The sequence below is a fragment of the Hemiscyllium ocellatum genome, unplaced genomic scaffold (genome assembly GCF_020745735.1).
Source record: "Hemiscyllium ocellatum isolate sHemOce1 unplaced genomic scaffold, sHemOce1.pat.X.cur. scaffold_1181_pat_ctg1, whole genome shotgun sequence".
NCBI classification, from domain to species: Eukaryota; Metazoa; Chordata; class Chondrichthyes; order Orectolobiformes; family Hemiscylliidae; genus Hemiscyllium; species Hemiscyllium ocellatum.
In genome coordinates this window covers 54644-66900 of record NW_026867696.1, presented here as the reverse complement: position 1 = coordinate 66900, position 12257 = coordinate 54644, and the positions used below count along the sequence as shown (strand labels likewise).

The 12257-nt window shown below is 50.5% G+C and overlaps 1 pseudogene; it reads right to left on the bottom strand.

Annotated features, from left to right (window-relative positions):
- The window catches only part of LOC132809410 (zinc finger protein 850-like), a 63222-nt pseudogene extending 55309 nt beyond the window's left edge, over positions 1 to 7913 (bottom strand).
- Between the last annotated feature and the right edge of the window lie 4344 nt (positions 7914 to 12257).

Genomic DNA, 12257 nt, shown 5'->3' with positions numbered 1-12257 from the left:
CAGGTTGGTGGGGTGGTAGGTGAGAACCAGTGGGGTTCTGTCTTGGTGGCGGTTGGAGGAGCGGGGCTCAAGGGCGGAGGAGCGGGAAGTGGAGGAGATGCGGTGGAGGGCATCGTCGATCACGTCTGGGGGGAATCTGCGGTCCTTGAAGAAGGAGGCCATCTGGGTTGTGCGGTGTTGGAATTGGTCCTCCTGGGAGCAGATGCGGCGGAGACGAAGGAATTGGGAATATGGGATGGCGTTTTTACAGGGGGCAGGGTGGGAGGAGGTGTAGTCCAGGTAGCTGTGGGAGTCAGTCGGTTTATAATAGATGTCTGTGTTGAGTCGGTCGCCCGAGATAGAAATGGAAAGGTCTAGGAAGGGGAGGGAGGAGTCTGAGACAGTCCAGGTGAATTTCAGGTCGGGATGGAAGGTGTTAGTAAAGTTGATGAACTGTTCAACCTCCTCGTGGGAGCACGAGGCAGCGCCGATACAGTCATCGATGTAGCGGAGGAAAAGGTGGGGGGTGGTGCCAGTGTAGTTGCGGAAGATGGACTGTTCCACATATCCTACAAAGAGGCAGGCATAGCTGGGGCCCATGCGGGTGCCCATGGCAACTCCTTTAGGTTGGAGGAAGTGGGAGGATTGAAAAGAGAAGTTATTCAGGGTGAGGACCAGTTCAGTCAGTCGAAGGAGGGTGTCAGTGGAAGGGTACTGGTTAGTGCGGCGGGAAAGGAAGAAGCGGAGGGCTTTGAGTCCTTCGTGATGGGGGATGGAGGTGTACAGGGACTGGATGTCCATAGTGAAAATAAGGCGTTGGGGACCGGGGAAGCGAAAATCCTGGAGGAGGTGGAGGGCGTGGGTGGTGTCCCGAACGTAGGTGGGGAGTTCTTGGACTAAAGGGGACAGGACCGTGTCGAGGTATTGGGAGATGAGTTCGGTGGGGCAGGAGCAGGCTGAGACAATGGGTCGGCCGGGGCAGGCAGGTTTGTGGATTTTGGGCAGGAGGTAGAAACGGGCGGTGCGGGGTTGTGGGACTATGAGGTTGGAGGCGGTGGATGGGAGATCCCCTGAGGTGATGAGGTCCTGGATGGTCTGTGAGATGATGGTTTGGTGGTGGGAGGTGGGGTCGTGGTCAAGGGGGCGATAAGAGGAGGCGTCCGCGAGCTGGCGTTTGGCTTCAGCGGTGTACAGGTCAGTGCGCCAAACTACCACCGCGCCTCCCTTGTCTGCGGGTTTGATGGTGAGGTTGGGATTGGAGCGGAGGGAGTGGAGGGCTGCACGTTCTGAGGGTGAGAGGTTGGAGTGGGTGAGAGGGGTGGACAGGTTGAGTCGGTTGATGTCACGGCGGCAGTTGGCTATAAAGAGGTCGAGGGCGGGTAGGAGGCCTGCACGGGGTGTCCAGGTGGATGGGGTGTGTTGGAGGCGGGAGAAGGGGTCGTCAGAGGGTGGGCGGGAGTCTTGGTTGTGAAAGTAGGCACGGAGGCGAAGGCGGCGGAAGAATTGTTCAATATCTCGCCGCGTGTTGAACTCATTAATCCGAGGGCGTAGGGGAACGAAGGTGAGGCCCCTGCTGAGGACTGATCTTTCATCCTCAGAGAGGGGGAGATCTGGAGGGATGGTGAAAATCCGGCAAGGCTGGGAGCTAGGACCTGGTGTGGGACTGGAGCTGGAGCTGGAGCTGGGGGCGGGGACAGAGATCGAAGTAGGGGCGGAGTTAGATGTGGTGACGTTGCTCGACGTGGGGGCGGGGTCATGCGTCGTGACGGAAATAAGCGTGGGGGCAAGTCCCGCCTCTTGGAACCAAACCTCTTTCCCCCTCGCACCAATCCCCGCCCCTTCGCCGCGTTCCACGCGCGATGTCTAAACCACGCCCTCTTCCCCCACGCGCAACCGCCCACAAAGCCGTCGCCTCCAGGATCGACGCGCCGCTCTACCGCTGAGCCTCGCCCCGCCTACTAACTCGCGACCCTCTCACGAGACATGCCCCGCCAATGAGCACGCCCTCCCGCTAAAACCCGCCTCTCCGTAAACCCCGCCCACCCAGGTGTATTTGGAAGCACTAGCTTCTGCAGCGCTGCTCCTTCTGCGGGGAGCTGTGCTGCAGGATCATAAGACACAGAATTAATAGCAAAAGATCACAGTGTCATGCAACCGATGCAATATTTCGAACAAACCTGGACTGCTACTGAGTCCTTCATCTTTTGGAATGGGTTGCAGGTTTCAGTTCATCAATATATAAATTCCAGAACTTTAGAGCAGATTCCCCACAGTGTGGAAACAGGCCCTTCGGCCCAACAGGTCCACACCGACCCGCCGAAGAGCAAAACACCCAGCCCCATTCCCTGTCACCTAACATTACGGGGCAATTTATCGTGGCCAATCACCCTAACCCGCACGTCTTTGGACTGTGGGAGGATACCCACGCAGATGTGGGGGAATGAATTGAACCCGGGGCTCTGGCGCTGTGAGGCAGCAGTGCTAACCACAAAAAAAGGTGACATTTTCTATTTTTCAGCAGCAGCAACCCAGGAGCGGGGAGTCACTGATTTGAGATTTTAAATTTGAAGTCAGAGAGCAGAAGTTCCTTGGAGAGGAGGGACGATTTATTTTTATTTCCTTCCTGCTGTATAAGTCAGTGGGTACTGTTGAGGGGGGAAAACGACCTACCGGGGGTATGCACTGGGACTGAGGTCGCTGGCACAGAGCCTGTCCCTGTTGCACCAGAAGGGAAGGAGGTAAAGGAGAAAAGTGTTAGTCATTGGGGACTTGATAGTTAGAGGGTCAGGTAGAGGGTTTGTTGGGAACGAACAAGACTCACGGTTGGTGTGTTGCCTCCCAGGTGGCAGGGTGCATGATGTCTCAGATCATTTCTTTGGGGTCCTGAAGGGAGAGAGTGTCCAACCCCAAGACATGGTCCATGTAGGTACCAACGACATAGGGTAGAAAGCGGGATAGGGATGTAAGGCAGGATTTCAGGGAGGTAGGGTGGAAGCTGAGGGCTAAAACAAACAGATTGGTTATCTCTGGTTTGTTAACCGTGCCACGTGATAGCGAGTCAAGGAATAGGGAGAGATATCAGCTGAACACGTGGCTGCAAGGATGGTGCAGGAGGGAGGGTTTCAAACTTTTGGATAATTGGGGCTCATTCTGGGGAGGGTGGGTCTTGTACAAACAGGACAGTCTTCACTTAAACCAGAGGGGTACTAATATCCTGGGTGGGAAATTTGCTGGTGCTATTCGGGTGGGTTTAAACTAGCTCAGCAGGGGGATGGGAACCGGGGGTGTAGCTGCAGTGCCCAGGAGGATGAGAGTAGGGAGGACAGGGACAGGATTTCAGGGTCACAGGAATGTGCTGGCAGACAGCGAAGTGGTTTGAAGTGTGTCTACTTCAACGCCAGAGTATCTGCAATAAGGTCGGTGAGCTTACAGCACGGCTAAGTACCTGGGACTTGGATGTTGTGGCCATTTCGGAGACACGGATAGAGCAGGGTGAGGAATGGATGTTGCAGGTACCAGGGTTTTGATCTTTCATTAAGAACAGGCAAGGCAGTAAAAGAGGGAGAGGCATGGCCTTGTTAGTCAAGGATAGTATAACGGTGGCTGACAGAACTTTTGATGAGGACTCGTCTACTGAGGTAATGTGGGCTGAGGTTAGAAACAGGAGAGGAGAGGTCACACTGCTTGGAGTTTTTTTTTTAAAATAGGCCTCCGTAGAGTTCCAGGGAGGTGGAAGAGAGGATTAGCAAAAGTATTCTGGGTAGGAATGAAAGGAACAGGGTGGTCATTTTGGGGGACTTTAACTTCCCAAACATTGACTGGAAATGCTTTCACTCTAGTACGTCATACGGATCAGTTTTTGTCCAGTGTGTGCAGGAGGGTTTTCTGACACAGTATGTCGAAGGGCCGACAAGAGGGGAGGTCACACTGGATCTGGTGCTTGGTAATGAACCAGGCCAGGTGTTTGATTTAGTGGTAGGTGAGCACTTTGGAGAGAGTGACAATAATTCAGTTAGGTTTCATTTAGCGATGTAAAGGGATACGACCATGCCAAAGGTCAAGAGTTATCGATGGGGCAGGGGCAATTATAATGCAATTAGGCAAGACTTAGGATGCATAGAATAAGGTAGCAAAATGCAGGGAATGGGGACAATTGAAATGTGGAGCTGGTTTAAGGAACAGATATTGCGTGTCCTTGATCGGTATGTCCCTGTCAGGCAGGGAGGAAGTGATAAGGTAAGGGAACCGTGGTTTACAACAGAAATTGCATCTCTTGTTACAAAGAAGAAGGAGGCTGATGTGTTGATGAGGCAAGATGGTTCAGATGAGACGATGGAGAGTTCCAGATCACCGAGGAGGGATTTAAAGAGAGAGTTAAGAGCAAAGAGAGGACATGAGCAGTCTTTAACACATAGAATAAAGGAGAACCCTAAAGCTTGCTCTAGGTATCTGAGGAATAAAAGGATGATTAGGGTAGGAATAGGGTCAATCAAAGACAGAAGTGGGAAAGTGAATGTGGGCCCTGTGGAGCTTGGAGAGGTGCTAATGAATATCTCTCATCGGTCTTCACTCAGGAAAAGGAGAATATTGGAGAGGAAAAGAATGAGGTACAAGATATTAGACTGAAAAGGATCGAGGTTAGTTGCACACAGGTATTATCAATTCTAGAAGGAGTGAAAGTAGACAAGTGCTCTGGGCCGGATGGGATTTATCCGAGGATTCTCTGGGAAGCGAGGGAGGAGATAGCAGAGCCTTTGGCTTTGGTATTTGAGTCGTCATTGTCTACGGGTTTAGTACCAGAGTGGAGGATTGCAAATGTTGTGCCCTTGTTCAAGAAGGGCAGCAGAGATGACCCAGGTAAGTATAGACCAGTGAGCCTTACTTCGGTTGAAGGAAAGCTTTTGGAAAGGAATATTAGAGATAGGATTTATAATCATCTAGCAAGCAACAATTTGATTTCAGATAGTCAACATGGTTTCATCAATGGCAGGTCATGTCTCACAAACCCCTGAGTTTTTTGAGAAGGTGACCAAGCATGTAGATGAGGGTAGGGCAGTTGACGTGGTTTACATGGACCTCAGTAAAGCCTTTGATTAGGTTGCACATGGCAGGCTGTTGGAGAAAATGCAGAGGCATGGGATTGAGGGTGATTTAGCAGTTTGTATTAGAAACTGGCTTTCTGAAAGAAGGCAGCGAGTGGTGGTTTATGGAAAATATTCAGCCTGGAGTCCGGTTACTCGTGGTGTGCCACAAGGATCTGTTTTGGGACTACTGCGGTTTGTCATTTTTATAAATGACTTAGACGCAGGCATAGGTGGATGGATTAGTAAATTTGCAGACAACACTAAAGTCGGTGGAGTACTGGACAGTTTGGAAGAATGTTACAGGTTGCACGGGGACTTGGATAAACTGCAGAATTGGGCTGAGAGGTGGCAAATGGAGTTCAATGCAGCTATATGTGAGGTGATTCATTTTGGGAATAATAACAGGAAGGCAGTGATCTTGGAGTCCACATGCATAGATTCCTGAAAATTGCCACCCAGGTGGATAGTGCTGTTAAGAACGCATACGGTATGTTAGGTTTCATTCGTAGAGGGATTGAGTTCCGGAACCGCAATATCATGCTGCAACTATACAAAACACTGGTGCAGCCACCCTTGGAATATTGTGCATAGTTCTGGTCCCCATATTTCAGGAAGGATGTGGGAAGCATTGGAAAAAGTGCAGTGGAGATTTACCAGGTTGTTGCCTGGTCTGGAGGGAGGGTCTTATGAGGAAAGGCTGAGACACTTGTATCTGTTCTTATTGGAAAGAAGAAGGCTAAGGGGGGATTTGATAGAGACATTAAAGATGATCAGAGGATTAGATAGGGTAGACAGAGAAAGGCTTTTTCCTAGGATGATGATGTCAGCTTGTACGAGAGGGCATAACTACAAATTGAGGGGCGAGAGCTTTAAGACAGATGTCACAGGCAAGTTCTTTACCCAGAGAGTGGTAAGGGCGTGGAATGCCCTACCTGCTAAGGTAGTCAACTCAGTCACATTAGGGAGATTTAAACAATCCTTAGATAATGCGCATGGATGATTTTGGGATAGTGTCGGGGAATGAGCTGAGAATAGTTCACAGGTCAACGCAACATCGAGGGTCGAAGGGCCTGTTCTGCGCTGGATTGTTCTATGTTCTAAACTTAGTGCAAGAGGCTGAAAGAAATGAGCAGCTTTAAAACAAAAACCTCTTGGAGCTCAAAGCTTTCAATGAGAGTCTGAGCCTGGTGGTAAGTTCAGGTAACCTTTATTGCAACCCAACTTTGTTACAGCTTCAGATCCCCCCAGCAAAAAGTAGTTGCTTTTTTAACAGCTCAAGGTGAAAGTCCACACACCACACCTCCCCTGTGCCCCCCCTCACTGTCTTTACTATTGATCAGCACCAAGTTGTCCCTTTGTAATTGAATCCTTGGTACAGCCATAACCCGAAGGAAGTATTGCCTCACTCAGCAATTTCAACCCATACCCTGTCTCCAAGTAAGTTTCTCCCCGCTCCTTTGCCAGGAAGGGGCAGTGTAGAGTCAACCAGACTGCTGTGGGTCTGGAGTCACGTGTAGGCCAGACCGGGTAAAGGATGCAGCTGGAACGACTGAGTGTATCCTTTCCCACAATGGCGGTTCCCTTCCCTAACAAGGGAGAGAGGGAATCAGATGGGGGCTTTCTCCCCTGCACCACCCCCTCCCTGAAACGGTCTCATCGTTAGATTCCGAACTCCACATTTCTGACCGAATACCAATTCTGCCATCTGTCGTGGCGGGATTCAAACCCGGGAGTCCCCGGAACCGGGTTGATAGTCCAATCGATAATGGGTCTCGCTGTCACTCCTTCAATCCCCCTGTGAAGGCACGTGAACTCGCTGGTGCCTCCGCAGTTGGGAGGAGTAGGTGAAGCCCTTCCCGCACTGAGAGCAGATGAACGGCCTCTCCCTGGTGTGGATCCGCTGGTGCCTCAGCAGGATGGAGGAATCGCGAAAGGCCTTCCCACACTCGGGGCAGCTGAAGGGCCTCTCCCCCGTGTGGATCCGCTGGTGGCTGTGAGGTTGGAGGAGCAGGTGAAGCTCTTCCCACACTGAGAGCAGGTGTACGGTCTCTCCCCCGTGTGGACCCGCTGGTGGGTCAGCAGGTGGGAGGAATCGCTGAAGGCCTTCCCGCACTGAGAGCAGCTAAAGGGCCTCTCCCCGGTGTGGACACGCTGGTGGCACCGCAGGGCAGAGACGTGGGTAAAGGCCTTCCCACACTCGGGGCAACTGAAGGGTCTCTCCCCTGTATGGATCCGCTGGTGGCACCGCAGGGCAGAGACGTGGGTAAACGCCATCCCACACTCGGGGCAGCTGAAGGGCCTCTGCCCTGTGTGGACGCGCCGGTGGCTCTGCAGGTTGGAGGAATACCTGAAGGCCTTCCCGCACTCGGGGCAGCTGATGGGCTTTTCCCCAGTGTGGATCCGCTCGTGCCTCATCAGGGAGGAGGTGTTGGTAAAGGCCTTTCCGCACTCTGGGCAGCTGAAGGGCCTTTCCCCAGTGTGGACCCGCTGGTGGGCCAGCAGGTGGGAGGAATGTCTGAAGGCCTTCCCGCACTCGGTGCAGGGGAATGGCCTCTCCCCGGTGCGACTGCGCCGATGAGTCTCCGGGGCAGAGGGGACACGGAAGCCTTTCCCACAGTCACCACACTTCCACGGTTTCTCCACAGGGCGGGATTCCTCAGCTTTCTCCATGGCAACAGCTTCAGCTGCACACAAACACGTGTAGAGCCCCTCCCTGCCGTGAAATCCCCTTCCCAGGCCGTATAACTGTTTCAGGCTCCACACACACTGCGCTGCAACAGTGGGGTCTCTCGCCCAGTCCCACCTGATGCTGAAAACGTCCTCAAAACAGGAACCAAAAAGCGTTGATCCCTCTCACAGAAATCACACAGTCAAAAATTGTTGTGGTCCCGATGGATTGAGTGACTGTCAGACATTGACATCAAAGTGAGGACTGCAGACGCTGGAGAATCAGTCAAAAAATGTGGCGCTGGAAAAACAGCAGGTCAGGCAGCATCCGAGGAGCAGGAGAGTCAACGTTTCAGACATAAGCCCTTCATCTGCTGATTTTGAAACTTCAGGTCTTCAGATTTTCAAATACTCTGCAAAAAGATTACAAAAGTCATCACTATCAGTGCAGGGTAGAAATTCAGAACAAGCAATTCTACTTTCTGTGGAATATTCTTTTGCTGTTCCACAAAATTGAAAGCACCATCCCACTCTCTCCCTCTGTTCTCACTCCGCTCTAACTAATTCCCCTGAAGGTGCTGATTCAGGATCTTACAGGGACAGAAAAAGCAAAAACTTCAAGACTGACATCTCTCTGAATTTTTGATGCCTCCACCTGAAAGTTAATATCTTTCACCACACTGGGATACTGTTAAGAGTGAGCAGGTCTGATTTTGGGAAGCAAAAAAAAGTCAATTCAGGGTGAACCTGCAATGCAGCTTCTTGAGGAAGGACCAGACACAAAATGGTTAACGACCCCAGGAAGGTGGGAGCAAAATGAGACATCAAGGCATTAACACCAATACACTTCAGTCAAACTCTTCTGCTCCCAGTCAGGAGAAAGGGAGGACTGCAGGGCTCACGCTTGAAATGTCGATTCTCCTGCTCCTTGGATGCTGCCTGACCTCCTGCACTTTTCCAGCAACACATTTTCAGCTGCTTCCAGTCAGGGCAAAACATGCTCTGAAAGTCCAGCCTTCACAACCACACTTCTGCTTTCACTGAAGACAATTAGAGTCACACAGCACAGAATCAGACCCTTTAGCTCAATCTGTCCGAGTTGACCAGATATCCTAAATTAATCTAGTCACGTTTGCCATCACTTGGCCCCTATATGGGCCGGGTGCTGGCAGCTGGGACTAAATTGGGTTGGCTATCATGTGCAATAGAGCTAAGGGAGAGCCTAATGGGAACAGAATTTTGAGGACCATTGTCTACCAGATGTACAGCACAGAAATCGTCCCTTCGGTCCAACTCATCCATGCCAATCAGATATCCTAAATCAATCTAGTCCCATTTGACAGCACATGGCCCACATCCCTCTAAACCCTTTCTATTCATATACCCAGCGAGATGCCTTTTAAATGCTGTAATTGTACCAGCCTCCACCACTTCCTCTGGCACCTCATTCCTTACATACACCACCCTCTGAATATAAGAGTAGCCCCTTAGGGCCCTTTTAAATCTCCCCCAACCCTAAACCTATTACCCTCTAGTTCTGGACTCCCCCATTCCAGGGAAATGCCTTGTCTATTTATCCTATCCATGCCACTCATGATTTTATAGTAATCTGTAGGGTCACCCCTCAGCCTCTGGTACTCAAGGGAAAACAGCCCCATCCTGTTCAGCTCAAACCCTGACAACATTCTTGCCAATCTTTTCTGAACCCTTTCAAGTTTCACAACATCCATGACATCCTTCCTACAGCAGAGAGACCAGTACTGCACACAATATTCCAAATGTGGCCTAACCAATGTCGTGTAAAAAATGAGGTCTGCAGATGCTGGAGATCACAGCTGCAAATGTGTTGCTGGTCAAAGCACAGCAGGCCAGGCAGCATCTCAGGAATAGAGAATTCGACGTTTCGAGCATAAGCCCTTCATCAGGAATAAGAGAGAGAGAGCCAAGCAGGCTAAGATAAAAGGTAGGGAGGAGGGACTAGGGGGAGGGGCGATGGAGGTGGGATCCTTCCATATCCGCCACAAGTTCACCTGTACCTCCACACACATCATCTATTGCATCCGCTGCACCCGATGTGGCCTCCTCTATATTGGTGAGACAGGCCGCTTACTTGCGGAACGCTTCAGAGCACACCTCCGGGCCGCCCGAACCAACCAACCAACCCAATCACCCCGTGGCTCAACACTTTAACTCTCCCTCCCACTCCACCGAGGACATGCAGGTCCTTGGACTCCTCCACCGGCAGAACACAACTACACGACGGCTGGAGGAGGAGCGCCTCATCTTCCGCCTGGGAACCCTCCAACCACAAGGTATGAATTCAGATTTCTCCAGTTTCCTCATTTCCCCTCCCCCCACCTTGTCTCAGTCGGTTCCCTCAACTCAGCACCGCCCTCCTAACCTGCAATCCTCTTCCTGACCTCTCCGCCCCCACCCCACTCCGGCCTATCACCCTCACCTTGACCTCCTTCCACCTATCCCACCTCCATCGCCCCTCCCCCTAGTCCCTCCTCCCTACCTTTTATCTTAGCCTGCTTGGCTCTCTCTCTCTTATTCCTGATGAAGGGCTTATGCTCGAAACGTCGAATTCTCTATTCCTGAGATGCTGCCTGGCCTGCTGTGCTTTGACCAGCAACACATTTGTAACCAATGTCGTGGACAGCTACAACGTAATCTCCCAAATTCTGTACTCAGACGATTGGGAAAGTTTTCAAAACCCACAAACGACAACCGGGAAAACATTGAGGTATCAACACCGGGGGGCAGTGGAGAAGGGAAAGGAAGCCAAAAGTGCTGGAGCCAAGGCAGAAGAAGAACACAGGATGCACAGCCAGCTTGAAGCTGCATGTGCTGTTGCATTTACTTGTGGAAATCGGGTGCATTTTGAAAAGGAAAACAGAAAAGATATGTACTCCTCCCAATCTGTCCTCCTCACCTGGTAATTAAGTCCTATACCTGAGTTGACAGGATCTGCTCCCTCGCTGGATTCACTCCCGTTGCTACAAGTGAACAGATTTTCCCAGACGGAGGGATTTTCATTCATTGTCACTTCCGCGTTGTGACGTCACGAAAGGAGCGGGTGGGCGTGGCCAAGCCGGGCGCACGCACTGCGCCTGCGTTGTCCTGCACCGTTTGCTCATATCCATTCGCTTCAGAGAATCCCCACAGAGTGGGAGCAGACCACTCGGCCCATCGAGTCCACACTCTCTTTAAATCCTTCCTCGGTGATCTATAATTCTCCATCGCCTCATCTGTACCATCTTGCCTCGTCAACACATAAGCCTCATGGAACAGCATCATAAGACACAGAACTTGTATCAAAAGATCAAGTGTCATGCAACTGATAGAATAATCGAACAAACTCAGATTGTCTTCATCTCTTAGAATGGGTGCGGGTTTTGGTTCATTAATATGTAACAATGTTCTTGAGATGACTTAAGGTTTTATATTAAAAAAAACTCCGCTCAGACAATGCATTAAAGGTGTGAGATTTGAGTCTGTCAGTATTACAATCTTGAATCAGACCGGTTCTGTTTCCAAAGTCGGAATTTGTAGAATATTACATGCATTGACTGCCTGCAGATTGTGTGCTTTTTGAACAAAATTGAATGTATCTGCAAATATAATTCTGCCAATACAATTTCACCCCAAAGAGTAGTGTGTGCATGAGAAAGTGAGTGTGTGTGCATTTGAGTTTGTGTGTGAGAGTGCACAGAAGCTTGTGTGTGCATGCTTGGGAAAGTGAGAGTGTGATGGAGTATGAGGCTGCGAGTGTGAGAGAGTGTTGAGGGGTGTGTGTCTGTCTGTCTGAGATAGAGTATGTGTGTGAGAGAGACGCTTAATAAAGGCAAGGGTTTGTACAGATAATGGTTGGGCCATGAGTCGTGTTGTAGAACAGACAGACATGTTTGTGGGGGGGTGTTCAGATACATAGTTCTTTGGAAGTTGCATCACTGCTAGACAGAATGGTTTTCAGACGGCATCTCGCAACATTGCCTTCATTGTTCACACCACTGAGTATAGGGGTTGGGACATCATGTTGAGGTTGTACAGGATGTTGGTGAGGCCACTTTCAGAGTACTGAGTACAGTTCTGGTGGCACTGTAATAGGAAGAATACTATTAGTGAGTGTTTAATAAAGATTTACCAGGATGTTGTAAGGACTGGAAGGTTTGAGTTACAAGGAGAGGCTGGGACTTTATTCACTGGAGCAGAGGAGGTTGGTGGGGTGACCTCATTGAGATTGATAAAATCATGAATGGAGGTAAGATGAATAGCAAATGGCTCTTGCTTCGCGGCGGGGAGCTCAAAACTCGGGGGGCATTTTTTTTAAATGTGAGGAGAGAGATTTAAAAGGAACTGGAGGGGCAACATTTTGAAAAAGGGTGATTTGCATGTGGAATGAACTTACTGAGGATGTGGTAGTTGCAGGTACAGTTACAACATTGTGATAGATGCAGGTAGAGTTACAACATTGAAACAGCATTTGGATGGGTAGATGAATAGAAAGGTTTAGAGGGAAATGGG